This window comes from Cetorhinus maximus, chromosome 24 (assembly GCF_964194155.1).
Source record: "Cetorhinus maximus chromosome 24, sCetMax3.hap1.1, whole genome shotgun sequence".
Classification (NCBI taxonomy): Eukaryota; Metazoa; Chordata; class Chondrichthyes; order Lamniformes; family Cetorhinidae; genus Cetorhinus; species Cetorhinus maximus.
In genome coordinates, this window is record NC_135902.1 from 10,803,342 (window position 1) to 10,809,353 (window position 6,012).

Genomic DNA, 6,012 nt, shown 5'->3' on the forward strand with positions numbered 1-6,012 from the left:
TGTTCTGTGCTGTGTGAATGCAGTGCGTTAGTCTCACTGTATCCAGGACTTTCTGCTCCTGTTAGCTACTTACTTTCCAACAGGTTTTAAGGATTTTTTAAGGGTTGTTAAGAGTTGCAGTGAGACATCTATCAGTTGTATAAAATATATTTGCTCAGTCTGATTGAGGCATGCATTCATTTAACTCATCAAACTTCACCTATTTTCCAATGTTTAAACTAGGTTAAGAGTTATATCTGTTTTATCCGCCAGGGCTTACTTACACGGACTTTCTTACTCTGTTGCTCCCTGGAAAACTTTAGTGTGCGTCTGTGATTGTAAATTGTCCCTGAAATACGACAGTTCCTTCCCTCCACACCAGCCGCCCGCATTGCAGCCGCCAATGGATTCAACAAGTGAATCCTCCCCACTCCCCCCACCAGCTCCTTTTCTGCTTTTAACACAGAATCACAGAATTGTTACAGCGCAGAAGGAGGCCGTTCGGCCCGTCGTGTCTGCACCGGCTCTCCCAGTGAGCAATTCACTAAGTGCCATCCAACCGCCTCTCCCCATAACCCTGTAACCCTCGCCCCATAACCTTCCTCTTCAGATAAAGATTACATTCAGATCATATTCAGACATGTAACATAAGTGCCTGCTACATGGTTGCAAACATGCATATCAATGCTTTGCTCAATAAAACCCAAGCGATATGTCAACTGTGCTGAAATGGAGGCGTCATACTCCCTGGCAAAGCCCTAATATATTCGTTTTAGTGATATTGTGGGCCCATACCTGGGATATCTCCGCACACCAACAGAAGAACGGCTTCCGCAGCGGCTGCACTGCAAAATGAATAATGGTAAAATATTAGCTTGATATTTAATTAAACAAGTTATTATCTCTAAACTGCTGAAATTGCGGTGCACGTCATTTTTCAACTTGCTGGTATAAACCAATTTTTTTGCATCAGGAAGAGTCATATTCTCCAGTGATATCACAGCAAGCGAATGTTAAGACCCCGTGAATGATGCATTTACAACATGACTATTCAAAACACTGGCGACAGCATCTTTGTTAATGAGAAAACCAGCAATATCCCTTGAGTACGTACGGTGAGACTGAGCGGGTGGGTGATTGGTGACACCCCCTGCTGCATCTTTATAGATCACTTTTTTGCTGGCACAGCAAAGCAAGCCTCTATATTTGGTATACAAAGGACTCGCCACCAGACCTGCTTACCCCATCAACTCTCGCTTTCTCATCATGAGGCTATTTTTAAGGGTGGAACGTCAGTCAGTCCATATTGGAAAAAAAATGGATTGGCCTCCCTCCAGCCAGTCACATCTGAAAAAAAGTATAATGTGAGATTGTTTTTAACCCGGCGTGAATGTTTAATTAAAGAATATTTCAGCATTCTGTTTGAGTTTAGTGGTAAAACGTGGCCACATCGGCTCGGGTGCTTTGTTTTAAGCGGTTTTTACGGAGTTACGATGCTCAGTCATGTACAGCAGGTCAGTGAAATTCCCGTCGTACTGAATCTCTCTCTTGTGTTCTCAACACCTTTCCGTCAAAGTTCTGGGGAATTTAAGTTTACAGTTCAGCAAGTTCCTGAATCTGATCTCAGTTATTGAAATCTTCACATAATTTGAACTTTTCGTTTAACTAACTGTACGAGAAGAGTAGTGTTTCCCCTCCCATCCCCCCCCCCCCACTCAATCGTTATGAATTAGAGATTTGAGTTGCAAGCATATTTCATCAATCTCCCTTGTGATTTTGATGCGATGACAATGGAATTGACACGAGACCACCTGGATGAGGGAGGCCCAAAGGTCTCATTGGCTGCAGTGAAACGACAATTGAAGTGATATGTTGAACCTCCAGCCTTTTTAAATAAAAACAGAAAATGTTTCGAGTCCATATGGACTCAAAACGTTAACTCTGTTTCTCTCTCCACAGACGCTGCCAGACCTGCTGAGTTTTTTTTCCAGCATTTTCTGTTTTTGTTTCAGATTTCCAGCATCCGCAGCATTTTATCTTTATCAATAGTTGCAGTCCCATCAATGCTGTTGACAATGTCACGTGAGATGGGACATGTTAGTAAATATTACATGAAGTTTATTCAAGTTTTTAAAAACAGACATGAAGCCTCATCCCGCCGGTGGATGAGGTTTCATGTTTTTTTCAGAAGCCCGCTGGGGTTCCTGGCCTGCCCGCCAGCCTTAAGGTTGGATGGGCAGGGCCTTTAATTGGGTTAATTATCCTGTCAATGGCTTCAATTGGTGTCAGCTGTGGCTCAGTTCATAGCACCCTCGCCTTTGAACCAGAGGGTTGTGGGTTCATGTCCCACTCCTGGAAACCAAGAACTGTGATTGTACTCGGAAGAGTTGCAATCTGTGACTGTTGATAACTCGAAAGAGTTTGACAGGTCAGTGGGCGGACAGCTGATTTCGCTGTGCCCCCCCCGCCTTCCTGAATATTTAAATGGGGTGGGATGGGGGGTTCCTCCCAACGTCATCCCGCGTCATTTTCGAGCTGGCGAGTAAGGGATTCCAGAGCTTTGCGCCTTGGCAGCGGAAGGCATGTTACCAATAGTGGAGAGATTAAAATTGGGGTGTGCAAGAGTTCAAAATTACATGAGTGCAGATATTTTGGAGGGCTTGGTTGCTGGAGGAGATTACAGAGATAGGGAGGGGCAAGGACATGGAAGGATTTGAAAACAAGAATGAGAATTTTAAAATCAAGGCACCACATGACCAAGAGCCAATGTAGGTCAGTGAGTACAGTGGCAATAGGTGAACAGGATTTGGTGTGAGTTAAGGCATGGGCAGCAGAGTTGTGGATGACCTCAAGGTAGGAGAGAGAACATGGGAGGCCAGGCAGGAATGCATAGGAAGAGAGTGAAGTCCAGAGACAGCAAAGGTATGGAGCAGGGTTCCATCTTTGCACCAATGGAAAACAGGCTTGAAATGTGTATGGATGCAATGATGACATTTAACTGGGCAATCAGGACTAGATCTAAATTCCAAAATGACTAGCACCATGTCTCATGTGATTGTAACTTTTTCAAATGCTAAAACAATCCAATGGATCATCATGGAGAGTATTGTAAACACAAAATTGAGTCATTTTGATGTATTTAGGAAGTGTATTTTGCCACTAATATTCCTCCTAACAACAAAAATAGCTGTCAGAGAGTGTATATCTGTGCATGAATATAAATTTCAGACCTGTAGGACTAATGCTATATAAACACTTTATATTGATATACTATTGATATCGTTTGAGACTCAGATTAGCAATCTGATCTCTCATGGATTCACACTTTACTGGGTATCCAGGTGGTCCACTGAACCAGCTGGATACTTTATAAAGTGAATTAGAGTTATTATAGTGTCATGTCAATTCTCAAGGCATTAAATGTTATTGACCAAGAAGCAAAGCTCTGTTTTCAGAAAGTTCTATTACTTGATTTGGATACAACACTCAACAGATTAAATCACTAGTCAGGGATGAATCTAGAGTTTTAAATAGTGTTCACATGGTCCATTGGATCCCCTAGGCATATTTTCAACCATGTACTGAGTTTAATTAATGTTCCACGAAACAGCGCAGGCTGTCGTCACCTGCTCCCTCATAACATTTAAAAAAGAACAGTAGGGGGCAGCAAAGCTCTCTCCTGGCATGAAGTGGGCAATATGCTGGCAGGAACAGGTATCAGTACAATTCTGCATGAATTGATAGATACTTATTTTGCTTGGTTATTGTGATTGCACCTTTACTCACAACAGTTAAACTTTTGTTTCAAAAGTAGGCTAAGTACTAATGAACATTGAATTATATATTTAATACAAAGTTTCCACAGATATAGGGAAGAGAAAACCACAAATTCTGGAATTATGAAGCAGAAAACATTAATCCTAGAAATACACTGCAAGTTCTTCAGCACCTGAAAAGACAAAAGATATGATTGGCACTTTGGTATAAACCCTTTGACGGTACCCTGAAATGTAAGATACCTATTATTAATTCAGGTACTAATAGACATGCGTTGTTTTTCCTGCAATTTCTACTTTTCTTAAAAATATAACAATCTATATTTGTCTGTGACATGAAGTTAAAAAAATTATTTTAATAGCTAACTAAATTAAATGTAAAATATAGTTGCAAATTTCAATCACAGAGATTAAACTATAACAGGGGATAAAAATGTAATGTTTTGGTGGTTTTTTTTGTGGTTCAGACTGCAGATGAGTTTATATTTACCAACATGGGTCTTAAAAATTAAATACATTGCTAGCAGAATGATTTTATCAGCCATTTTTCCAGAAGGTCTGTCGTGAGAAGGCCAAGTAATAAATAACTTATTAATAATGTTCTCTGTTCAGTCCTGATTCACACTTTATTAACCCAATGGTCAAATTACATCTATACAGCTTTTTTGATATAGCTTTCAGCCTAATAAATTTTGTTTTTGACAAGCATGTATCCCCTTCCATCTTTCTTGGCAACATCATCGCTCTTGAGTGCATCAACGTACCAGCCACATTATTGGAATGCTCAGAAGTCTAACACATGCTGCGCACCCAGCAGTAAACTTTGTGAAGGAAATACTGCGAACAAAAGAGCACAAGTTGTGAAAGTGTTACCATTTTGTTCCCGGCTGTTTAATTTTTTTTCACATAATGAAAATGTGTCATGATTGTGGGAACAGCTTTGTTAACCAACTGACCCTTATTGATAGTGCAATCTCCAATGAACTCTGAATTGACCTTTTCAAATATGAGTTTCCCTAGGTCAGCAGTGCAATTACCATGCTACTATTTTAGACATGTTATCTTTCGTAGCTTTTCTTCTCCTTACCAGTATGATGTTACAACTTCTACAGTTCTTTAAATAACTGCAGATTTAATCTAAATTGAGAGAAAAACATTAATTTTAAAAAAAAATTAAAAGGTGTTGTGAGCAATATTTTTAGTCGAACTCTGCAAGCATTTAAGTTGCTATTTTCTCTGCTGAAAAATAAAAATGGAAAGGAAATATTCCTTTTATAAATCAATGCAAGTAATTTAATTACAAGCCTATGAATAAGCAACTTTCCAGATACTTGCTGTTGTGCCTTAGCACAAAGGACTGTTTTCAGAAACGAAAGGACATAAGCACTGAGCTTAAAAGGTGAGGTGAGTGACTACCTTGACATCAAGGCAGCATTTGACCGAGTGTGGCATCAAGGAACTCTAGCAAAATTGAAGTCAATGGGAATCAGGGGCAAATTCTCCCTGGTTGGAGTCATACCTAGCACAAAGGAAGATGGTTGTGGTTGTTGGAGGTCAATCATCTCAATGCAGGATATCGCTTCAGGAGTTCCTCAGGGTCGTGTTTTAGGCCCAACCATCTTCAGCAGCTTCAACAATGACTTTTCTCCATCATAAGGTCAGAAGTAGGGATGTTCGCTGATGATTGCACAATGTTCTGCACAATTCACAACTCCTCAGATACTGAAGCAGTCCATGCCCAAATGCAGCAAGAACTGGAAAACAGTCAGGCTTGGGCTGATAAGTGGCAAGTGACATTCGCACTACACAAGTGCCATGCAATGACCATCTCCAACAAGAGAGAATCCAACCGTCTCCCTTTGACATTCAATGGCATTACGATCGCTGAATCATCCACTATCAACAACCTGGAGGTTACCATTGACCAGAAGCTGAACTGGACCAATCATATAAATACTGTGGCTAAAAGAGCAGGTTAGAGGTTTGGAATTCAGTGGTGAGTGACTCGCCTCCTGACTCCCCAAATTCTGTCTACCATCTACAAAGCACAAGTCAGAAGTGTGATGGAATACTTTTCACTTGCCTGGATGAGTGTAGCTCCAACAACACTCAAGAGGTTCAGCACCATCCAGGACTAAGTAGCCCACTCGATTAGCAGGCACTCTACCCACCACCTTAAACATTCACTCTATCACCAATGCACAGTGGCAGCTGTGTACCATCTACAAGATGCACCACAGCAATTCACCAAGGCAAC